The sequence below is a fragment of the Stegostoma tigrinum genome, chromosome 15, assembly GCF_030684315.1.
Source record: "Stegostoma tigrinum isolate sSteTig4 chromosome 15, sSteTig4.hap1, whole genome shotgun sequence".
Lineage (NCBI taxonomy): Eukaryota > Metazoa > Chordata > Chondrichthyes > Orectolobiformes > Stegostomatidae > Stegostoma > Stegostoma tigrinum.
The window spans coordinates 60466644-60478814 of record NC_081368.1 but is presented as its reverse complement, the minus strand read 5'-3'; positions in this window follow the sequence as shown (position 1 = coordinate 60478814).

Here is a 12171-nt window from a genome sequence, read left to right as displayed (position 1 = left end):
TTTATTGAAACCCTTTAGAGTTGCCATCGAAGCAAGTAATGTGGTGTTTGGAGCTATACCGCTACAGGAGGATGATTGTAGAATTGAAAGGCCAATCAATTATTTTTTGAAGAAACTCAATATCCACCGGAGTAAATGTTCAACCTTTGAAAAGGAGTTATTGAGTTTGGTACTGGCTTACAACATTTTAACGTTTATGTTGCAAACCATATATCAGAGACGGTTGTGTACACTGATCACGATCCTTTGACATTTTTAGAAAGATTTAAAGACAAGAACACCGGTCCGTTTCATTGGAGTCTTATGCTGCAAGCATTTAATTTACAGATTGTGCATGTTGCAGGTTGTGAAAATGTTATTACAGATGCGTTATAATGCCTTTAGAAGGAAATTGTGTATATAAGATAGATGCGGTAGTGTTCAATGTCATATATAGGTATATACAATTAACATGAAATATGTAACTCTAGATTAATAACCTATGTCACTAGTAATAATGGAATTGAGAGTTAGAGGAAAAAAATGAAACCAATGTTTCATAATGATGGAACAAAAACAAAGTTGCTGGAAAAGCTCAGCAGGTCTGGCGGCATCTGTGAAGAAAAAAAAAAGAGGTAATGTTTTGGGTCCAGTGACCTTTCCTCAGAACTGAACCCGAAACTTTAACTTTGATTTTTTTCTTCACAGATGCTGCAAGACCAGCTGAGCTTTTCCAGCAACTTTGTTTTTGTTCCTGATTTATAGCATCCGGAGTTCCTTTGGTATTCTCATACTGATGAATTGTTTTTTCTTAAGTAGGGAGGTGTTACGAAGTTGGAGTGGTACTTAGGAATTGGAAGGCTGGATGCTGGAATTTTTTTTGTAAAATGATGGGGTGGGGAAGCGTGTGTGGTCCCTTTAAAACATATTTTAAAATCTTAGAGATTTAAAGATGTCTGCATGCGACAGCAGATGCACAGAGAGTTCTTGAAATTGAAACATTGTACCAAAAGGCCACATTGTTTGGACACAAAGTGGCATTTTTGACAAGACAATAGGTTTTGGCGTTTAGCCAATTAATTTAAACCAGGTCCTAGATACCAGCGCCCAGTTAAATTTAAATCTGATGGTTTTGACAACCTCAGACCAATCCTATCATAAGAAATTAATGGGTTATCAAGGTTATAAAAGAAGGCGGCATTTGAAAATCGGGGTGAGAGCAAACTGGCACCTATTAAGAGAACAGCTCTCAAACGCCATCAGCTCTAAAGGAAGAGAAAAACACACTGGCTCTCAGAGAAATCTGTAAGATTTCAGAGAAAGCACCATCTAATTTAAGGTACTACAGCGCTCTTTTATAATATTCCTGACACAAAACTTTGACAGAGGAAGGCGTTCCTGATGAGAGGACAGCAATGAAGGCAAAGAACATTCCAGAAGACTTATCCTGGTTGTAATTTTGAGAGATAATGCTTATTTAAAAATTATTAATTAGGTTTATATGTGTGGGACTCTTATCTATTGGAACAACATGCCATTATAATTTTGTTGTTAAGAGGGAATTGTTTGATTTGTTAGTCGAGTGCTAATTTGTTAATTGTTAAAGTTGGGTACATAAATTGTTACTTGTTGATTATTTCAAGGCATCTGAATGAATACATAAATAGGAAGGGTTTGAAGGAATTTGGGAACATTGCTGGCAAATAGGACTAGGTTAACTTCAGTTATCTGGTCACTATGGATGAGTTGGACTGAAGCATCTGTTTTCATGTAATTAATATTTTAATATATTATGAGGTGAAGTGATCTTTTCTGGGTATTTGGGTATTAGTTATCAGAAGGGGGTTAACCACTCTTTTGTAACACTTTGCGTGACAATATTGTTGCCCTCATACCAATGCTTAATCTTAAATTTGTGATTTGTCCTTTGACATGCATTCTGGAAGATACGGGGCATTGATCTTATGAAGGAAGTCTTTAAATTTGTCTTCAAATGAAGATTGTTCTGCTTCATTCATAGTTCTGTGCATGAGAGCTTTGCTATAGGACATCCAAAAGTAAGTGTTTATTTGACACAGTTTTCCAACATGCCCAACTTTTTTTTGCAGTGAAAACATGCTGCTTTGTTTATAGGGTGCTGTTCAGATCTTGAGGCTTTTTTGTTGTCATATCGTTGACAGTGATTCACAGCATCTTATACTATGCCTCCAAGCTGTACTTCTGGCCCTGGGATTCTTTTAATGCTTTGCCTTTCTGAAGGTAGATAGATACTGTTTACTTCCTGTACCTTTTTTTCCCTTCTAGGAATTGTTCTGTTCTGTCTCCAGACTTATGCTTGTCTCTGCATTTACTTTTGGTCTCCCTGCTATAGGAATGATGTTATGAAACTTAAAAGGTTGCAGACAAGATTGACAAGGACATCGCCAGAATGGAGGGTTGGAGCTACAATGAGAGGATGAATACGCCGAGGCTATTTTCCCTGGAGCGTCAGTAGCTGAGGGGTGACCTTCTTGAAGTTTATAAGATCATGAGATGGGACGTAGATAGGGTGAATAGCCAAGGTATTTTTCCCAGGAAAGGGGAGACCAAAACTAGTGGGCATAGGTTTAAGGTGGGATTTGAAAGATCTAATAGGGATCTAAGGGGCGACTTTCTCACACAGAGGGTGGTGTGTGTATGGAATGAGCTATTGGAGGAAGTGGTGAAGGCCAGTACAATAACGACATTTAAAAAGCATTTGGATGCGTACATAAATAGAAAGCGTTTAGAGGAATTTGGGCAAATTGCTGGCAAATGGATGAGTTGGACTGAAGTTTCCGTTTCCATGCTGTATGCCTCTATGTGATTTTCTCTCAGGTGAAGTTTCTTTACAGTATATTGAATCTGATAGGGCTTCATAGGTAATACCTACAAAAATGTGGCCCCTGATTAATTTTGTTTTCAAATCTTTGCACTCATGCCCTCAACTAGCTTAGAAAGATTATTAATAAAGTCATATTTGATTCTCCTGGAATCTGAACTCAAACTTTTCTGGCATAGAAAATTAAAAATTCCAAGGCTTCCTAAGCTCATTAAGTATTTGTGTTTCTTTTCTTAACACTCAAGTCGAGTAATGGACTTCTTCCCATGCCTCTGAGCCCGGCTACCACTCCAACTGTTTCTATCCGCAAATATTTCGCTGCTAGACCAGATAGATTACTTTAAATGCTTACAAATCTCTGACAGCTGCTCTACAGCTGCCTCTTAAATGGTAGTTCTGCTGTCTCCATGTTCCTGGAGCCGTATTTATATGGCTCTTCCTCGCTTCTATTTTCTCACTTCTGCCCTGTGGTTCCTGCCGATAATGACACTGTTTGAATTGGAGTTGTGGAATTTCTTATTGTGAAGTTGAGATTTTGGCCTGATTACCTTTTTCCAAAAGCCAATTTATTTTTTGAAAGCACTGGGGGGAGGTTAACTACAATATTAAGCAGGGGCTTGGAAATGTAGACTGGGGACAGATGTTTCAGGGTCAATCCACATCTGTCAGATGGAAATCTTTTCAAGGCCAGTTGGGTATAGTTTAGGACCAGCATGCTCCAATGAAAATGAAGGATGAAGATGGTAAGATTTGGGAAATTTAGATGACAAGAGAAATTGTGAGCTGAGTCAAAAAGAAAAAGAAAGCATATGTAAGGTTTATGAAAACTGCAGACAGACGAGCTCTCCAAGAATATAAAGAAAGCAGGAAAGAACTTAAAAAAAACCAAAAGAACGGTGGATGCTGTAAATCAGGAACTAAAACAGAAGTTGCTGGAAAAGCCCATCAGGCATGACAACATCTGTGAAGGAATAAACAGAGTTAACATTTCGGGTCCGGTGACCCTTCCTCAGAATTTAAACAAAGAGTTAGGATGGCGAAAAGAGGCCATGAAATATCCTTGGAAAACAGGAGTAAGGAAAATCCCAAGGTGTTTCATACATATGTAAGGAGCATGAGTGTAGCTAGGGAAAGGGTAGATCCACTCAAGGACAAGGGGTGGGAATTTGTGCATGGAGCCGGAGGAAGTGGATGAGGTCCTTAACTTTGCATTGGTTTTCTTAAAGGAGAAGGACATGATTGACCATGAATCTAGAGAGGTGTATGTTAATGTTTTCGGGCATTAAAAAAAGGAGGTATTGAGTGCTTTGCAAAAGCGTTAAGGTAGATACATCCCCAGGACCAGGAAAGATTTATTCCAGAATACTGAGGGAGGCAAGGAAGAAAATTGCTGGGACCTCGTACATAATCTTGGTTTCCTCTTTAGTCACAGGAGAATTCCCACAGGACTGGGGAATAGCCAATGTTGTTCCTCTGTTTAAAAGGAAAACAGGGATAATCTGTGAAATTTCTGACTGGTGAATCTTGTGTTGGTAGTAAGGACATCAGTGGAGAGGATTATTAAGGACAGGAGTTACATAAATTTTGAAGAATATGGATTTATTAGCAATTAGCAGGAAGTTGAGTTTTGACTGAGTTTTTTGAGGAATTTGCAATCATTGATGAGGACAGGATGATAGAATTTGTCTACGTGGGTTTAGCAAGGCCATTGACAAGGTCCTTCATGGCAGGCTGCTACAGAAGGTGAAGTCACATGGGATTTTTGGGGAGCTGGTAAGATAGATTCAGAACTGCCTTGGTTGTAGAAGACAGTGTAGCAGTGAAAGGATTTTTGATGACTGACTGGAGATCTGTAGCCAGTGGTACTCCAGTTCTGGGATCCCTGTTATTTGAAGTATATAAAAATGATTTGGAGATGAATATGTGTGGTCGGATTAGTAAGCTTGAAGAAGACAAGAGACAGGGGAGCTGTGGAAAATGAGGACAATTGCCAGGGAATACAGCAGGATATTGATAGGCTGGAGCATTTGACAGAGAAATGGTAGTTGACATTTAATCTGGACAAATGCAAGATGATGCATTTTAAAAGATCTGATGCAGGAATGAAGTATAGTAAATGGCAGAACCCTTAGTAGCATTAATGTATGGTTGGATCTAGGCAGACAGGTCTACAGTTCCCTGAAATTGGATAAGGTGGTCAAGAAGGTGTATGACAAGCTTGTCTTCATCACTCAAGGGATAGAGTATAAAAATTGGCAAGAATGTTGCAGCTATTAAAGAGCTTTACTTAGCGAATTTTAGTTAGGCCACATTTGGAATATTGCACACGTAAATTTTCTTAAAATGAACTTGTGCTGAAATTTCATAATGGCTGGAATCAAGCAGAATGAGATAACTGACTGTTTCCAGAAATACCCAGCATTTCACAGGGCATGAAATGTGGCAGCCCTTCCGTCCCGAGCCACAGGCACTCAGGCCAAGTGAACACAAAGTATTAGTAAATGAAGAGTTTACATCAGCCAGCTCTGAACAAAGAGAATCATCAAAATCCACTACTGCTAGATTTGGTGCAACTCAGTCCATTTTTACCTGTCCCAAAACAATAGTTCTGACAGGGAACATCAAAACCGTCTTGTTAAGTAGGTGTTTCCAACTAAAGCCCTACTCTTGTGATTGAAAGTACCAGTTATCTTGAAACACTTCGAACAGTACAGCTTTGACTATTGTTCATCAGTCTGCTTGTGACACCATGACAGTAACCATCTTCAGGTTTAGTTAAAAGTCTTCCTCTGATCACAATACCTTTCAGAGGTCTGATTCCGGACTGCAACCTATATTTTACCTGTGAAATGTACCAATTCCCAGTTTATAACTGCATCTGCTCTTTTACAGAAAATGAGAGCGACTTGAAAAAATCTTAACTGGGCAAGCACAAAGTTGCTGGAAAAACTGAGCAAGTCTGGCAGCATCTGAGAAGAAAAAAATTCAGAGTTAATGTTTCAGGTCCGTCGACCCTTCCACAGAATGAGGGAGGGTCACTGGACCAGAAACATTAACTCTGATTTTTGTTTCTTCACAGATGCTGCCAGACCTGCTGAGCTTTCCCGGCAACTTGTGTTTTTGCTTCCTGAGTTACAGCATCCGCCTGCCTTACAGTTTTTCTCAACAGGGCAAACCTGACTGATTTAAGGTAAATAGTTCGCCGTGGGTCATTCAAAAATTTGACTGTGGAAACAGTCCTTGGGGAAACACGTCACTGTTTATTTTAAAAGCAAGAAAAAAAGAAAAATCAAAAACTAATGCCTGTTATGGACAGGAGAGGGAGGAAGTAAAATTATTCTATTCATCTCTTTGCCTTATCTGTGACAGTTGCCTCTGCTTAGGATGTTTACTTAAGGAAAAGTATATGCTGAATTATGGGCCTATCATGCATCTGCCATCACTTTTTGCTATAGTCATCTATCAAGAAACTATAACTTTAACATTTCTGTTTCACATGCTCGTTTGAAGATAACAGGTCATTCTTTCCTCTGTGGTAGCTCTCTCATTTCTGATTCAGTGTATGAAGGCTTAGGGTTCATTTCAGAATCTAGGCCAACTGCTCATTGCAATTATAAGGGAGCACCGTTGTATTAAAGATTAAATATTATACCGAAAAGCTTTTAATCTGTGTGTAAAACTTCTTGTGGGAGTCTACCTAAAAAACAGAAGGGCAGTACACTCATTGTGTTACTCACAATTTATTGCATAGCAGTATTATAGCATATAAGTGAGCAGAGGCAACAGTGTTATAACACATAAACATATGGGGAGGTGATGGCCTCGTGGTATTATCACTGGTCTGTTACTCCAGAGATGTTCTCAGGGCCTAGCTTCAAATCCTGCCACGGCAGATGGTAGAATTTGAATTCAGTAAATATCTGGAATTAAGAATCAAATGATGACAGTGAATCCATTGTCAATTTTTGGGGGAAAACCCTGTCTGGTTCATTAATGTCCTTTAGGGAAGGAAACTGCTATCCTTACCTGGTCTGGTCTACATGTGACTCCAGACCCACAGCAATGTGGTTGATTCTTAATTGCCTGCTGAGCAGTTAGGGATGGGCAATAAATGCTGCCTATCCTGTGACACCTTCATTCCATGAATGAAAAGCAATAAAGTTACACAATGACAAGTCTCATTGTTGGATGTGTGACCTGTAGCAATTCCTTACATTTGGTATTTAAAGTACTTTACTATTTTTTGAAATATGTTGTAATAGCAAATGCCAGTTATTTATTTCATTCATATGATGGGAACCTGGAGAGTAGTGAACTGATAACAAGACTGTTTACCTGCAGAATGCCGAGGGCATCAATAACTAAGTTAGACAATGTCAGCCAGTAATTGCTCAGGAAATCAATACTGTTGGCAGCAACCCTCCTGGGCTTTGATATGTAAGTATGGAGTATATTGAACTTGGACTGCCTGTTTTCTTTTCATTTAGGATGAGGGCATCGCAGGCTAGCCAACATTTATCACCCATCCCTAATTGCCCAGAGGGCAGTTCAGAGTCAACCACATTGCTGCGGGCCTGGAGTAGGCCAGATCAGGTAAGTTTCCTTCCCTAAAGGACATTAGTGAACCAGATGTTTCTTTTTCCCTGACAATTGACAATAGATTCTTGGTCATCATTCGACTCTTAATTCCAGATATTGCGTTGAATTCAAATTCCAACATCTGCCATAGCAGGATTTGAACCGGGGTGTCCAGAATGTTAGGTCGGTCTCTGGGCTAACAGTCCAGTGATAGTACCATGAGGCTGTCACCTCCCCCGCTGTAATGTGACAAGATCAAACTTTCGTTGCGGAGGCTCCCAATTAGCTGGAATTGCAAATACTTCCAGTCAAATTTGTGTTGAAAGACACAATCCAACATCCCAATTTCAAATAAGGTGACACAAAAAAACATAGAGTATGTAAAATTAGTAAATATTGACCTGTCCAGTAATGACTCTGTCCCCGTCTCTTTGACCTGTCTGTCTCCTGTCCACCTATCTTCTCTATCCATCTTCTATCCATCTTCTATCCGCCTCCCACTCTCTCCCTATTTATTTCAGAGCCCCCTTCCCCCATTTCTGAAGAAGGGTCTTGGCCTGAAATGTCAGCCTTCCTGCTCCTCTGATGCTGCTTGTCCTGCTGCGTTCATCCAGCTCTGCACCTTGTTATCTCAGATTCTCCAGCATCGGCAGTTCCTACTATCTCTTTTGATGTGTATATTCATTTTAAATTATACCATTCTCATTTATGTTTCAATTGCTACTTAAAACAAACTAATGGCCCTGGTATCTCCTGTGAGTGGAAGCATCATCTCCATGTTCACTCTACCCAGGCTCACAGCATGCTGTAAATTTCAATCATATTTCCCCCTCATCCTTCTAAATTCTATCACATACAAAGCCACAGTCCTCAACCACTCTTCATATGATGAACCTTCATTTCTGGCTTCATTATTTTAAACTGCGTCTAGATCCCCTTCAATGCCAGCACATCCTTCCTTAGATCTGGGGCAGAAAATTGTGCTCAATATTTCAAATACAGTCTGACCATCGCATCATATAGCCTCATCACTAAAATTATGCACTTGTATTCTAGCCCTCTTGAAGTGAATTCCAACATTGCATTTGTCTTCCAAACACCCAACTGAATCCATATGTTCACCTTAAGAGAGCCCTGAACTAAGACTCTTAAGTCCCTTTTGTGCGAGAGATTTTTCCCCAATTAGAAAATAGTCTACCCGCTGTCAATGTGCATAACCTCATATTTTCCCATATTGTATTCCATCTGCCACTTCTTTGCCTACTCTCAATGCCCTTCTGCAGCCTCTTAGCTTCCCCAACAGCAGTTGCCTCTTCATGTATTTTTGTGTCACCTTCAAACTTAGCAACAATACCTTCAGTTCCTTCATCCAGATCAATAATGTATAAGGTGAATAGATTTGTTCCCAACATGGGCCACTGCAGAACGTCACTAGTCAGTGGCTGCCATTCTACTGTCTTTGTCCTGAATCTTCTGTCTGCCTTCTGCCAGTCAGTCAATCCTTTATCCATGCCAGTGCCTTGCCACAACACCATTGGCTCTTTTCTTATTTAGCTACCTCCTGCGTGGCATCTTGTCAGTGTCAATCTTCTTCAGTGTTGTTGGAACTGCATTCATGCAGGGAAGTGGGGAGCATTCCATTACACTCCTGACTGTGCCTTGTGGACAGGTATTGGGAAATCAAGATGAGTAACTTGCTACAAGGTTTGTTGTCCCAGACCAGCACTTCAGGCCACAATATTTATGTAACTTGACCTGTTCAGTGCCTGATCAATGGTGACCCCCAGCATGTTGATAGGAGAAGAATTATTTGATGGTGATACCATAAAATGTCAAGGAGCAGTGATTAGATTCTCTCTTGTTGGAAGTGGTGATTGTTTGGCATTTGTGCTTCACAATTGTAACCTGCCATTTGTCAGTCCAAGCTGAAATATTATTCAGATGTTGTTGCATAGGCTTGGACTGATTCACTATATGAGTAGTTGCAAATGGTGGTGAACATTGTGAAGTTTTTAGGGAACATCCTCACTGCTGACCTTATAGTGAGTAACTATCTTTGATGAAACAGATGTAGATGGTTGAGTTTAGGACACTACCCTGAGGAACTGCTGCTGATGTGTTCTGGAACTGAAATGACTGACCTCCAACAACCACAACCATCTTCATTTTTGTCATGTATGACTCCAGTCAATGGAGAGTTTTCCCTGATTTGCATTTATTCCATTTCAGTGGGGACTCCTGCAAACGACACCTGGTCAAAAGCAAGTTTTATGACAAGGCTGTCACTCTCACCTCACCACTGGAATTCAGCATTTTTGTCCATGTTTGAACCAAGGCAGTAATGAGGTCAGGAGCAGAGTGGACCTGGCAGCACTCGTGAGCATCAGTGAGTTGCGAAGCAAGTGCTGTTTGATAGCAGTATTGAAACATCTCAATTATAGTAAAGAGATGGCAGATTAGTCTGATGGGGTGGTAATTAGTGATTTGCGTATGCCCTGCTTATTATGTACAGGACCTATCTGTTCAATTTTCTGTATGTTCACCAATGTCATTTTCTGTCCATACAACCAGTATATTGATATCTTACTGCAGTCACAGTATTAATCCTCAGTCTTAAACTTTCGACTAATTTTTAATTCATCCCTACATTTTAGTCTGAATCATTTATATGTGTCACAAAAAAATAAGAGGAGCTAGTGCTGAGCCACACCAATCTTACCGGATATAGTGTTCTGGTTGCAAAATCACCCACAAGGTATTTCTACTTGTTTACTGCCACTTTTTTATTCAGCTTCTGCTGGGTCCTAGCAGCTTTTTGACTTTAGAGCCATAGAATATTTTTACCAGTTATGTTACCAAACCCAGGAGAGAGCTGTGCTCATGGTGTTTGTGGTTCAGTCTTTCTCTGTCAATGCTGTGCTCTGTTGGGATTGTGGACTCAATCAGGTCACTCCTCTCTCTCTTAAGGAAACATTTACCTTTTTTTGGTGCAATTTTTCCACACACAGCCTCCACCATATCAGTGTGAATGACTGAGTTTACAGTGCAAATGGTGTTCAATGCATCTGTGCTTGGCCCAGCCCTCAGTACTGGCCACAGTGTATTAATCACCACTGGTAGTTTCCTGAATTGTGCCCTCTTACTGGTCTGTAATGTGCCTACTTTTGGAGTACTTTTAGAAAGACGTTCGTGTAAAGAGTAACTAGGAATAACTCATGGTGGCCAGCACGGTCGCTCAATGGTTAGCACTGTTGCCTCACAGCATCAGGGATCGGAGTTTGATTCCAGCCTCAGGCCACTGCCTGTGTGGTGTTTGCACATTCTCCCCATGTCTGCCTGGGTTTCCTCTGGGTGCTCCAGTTTCCTCCCACAGTCCAAAATTTGCAGGCTTAGGTGGATTGGCCATGCTAAATTGCCCATAGTGTTCAAGAAGGTGTAGATGAGGTGGATTATAGGGGTATAGGTCTGGGTGGCTGCTCCGAGGGTCAGTGCGGACTTATTGGGCCAAATGGCCTGTTTCTACACAATGGAGGTTCTATGAAATTGATCACTGCCCCAAATCACAAGATGGCGGTGGTGTAGCAGGGCTGCATATGCGCTTTTGCCTAGGGCTCATCATCTCCCTTCTGCTTTTGACTTCTGCTCTTTTTATTTCTTTTCTCTTCCTCCCGCTTTTCTTTTCTGTGGCAGGTTGTTTGGTGACATTGGTGCAGCTGTAAGAGCAGATTGATAGTGGACTCCTGGCAGTGGGGGCAATGGACGTGGAAAATCCTGGGGATTGGAGGTGGCAGCAGCAGTGGACTTCACAGAATCCCTGCAGTGTGGAAACGGGCCCTACGGCCTAACAAGCCCAAACTGAGCCTCAGAAGATCCCACCCAGACCCATCCCTCTTAAACCACCTAATCTACATATCCCTGAACACAATGGACAATTTGGCATGACCAATCCACCTAGCCTGCACATCTTTAGTCTGCGGGAGGAAACCGGAGCACCCGGAGGAAACCCACACAGACACGGGGAGAACATGCAAACCCCACACAGGCAGTCGCCCGAGTGTGGAATTGAACCTCGGTCCCCGGCGGTGTGAGGCAACAGTGCTAACCGCTCATACTCTTTTTATTCTCAAACTATTCAAAATTTGCCAGATAGTGGCATAAGTTGAAGCTTCTCACTGTATTATTCACTGTAAAATACAAGAGACAATAAATTATTCAATTTGAAATTCACAGCTCAAACTGGAAATCAGTTTAGTGTACATTTGTTTGAGTTGTTTTCAGTAATATAGAATTGAGAACGTACTCAATTGGCACTGACTAAAAATGTTTTTGAGGTAAACCAAATTTCAGCTGTATTAATCAAATTTTCCCAACAAACACTCTTAAACATAAAAGGAAATGTTTTGCAGCATTTTTTTAACAACCATTGCACTTTAAAATTCAGCTGATTACATTGGTTCAGTGTAGATTCTGCAGGTGAAAGAATAGCGTTGATAATTTAATTGTAAGTCTTAGTCATTTGGATCAAAACATTTACTTGATCCATGTGTATCAATAATAGAGCCCTGTCCCTTATCCAAAAATGAGAAAAGAGAATAAAATGCTAAAATATACTTGCATTCTGTATTAACTTTGTATGTCAGTGCTACTTTGCATTCTTATTAAATTACCTTAATATTCTTGAATACATTCTCCATGGACCAAGTACGTTATAACTACTTTCAAAGCTCCTGGGCCCCTAATATATGTAAACTTAT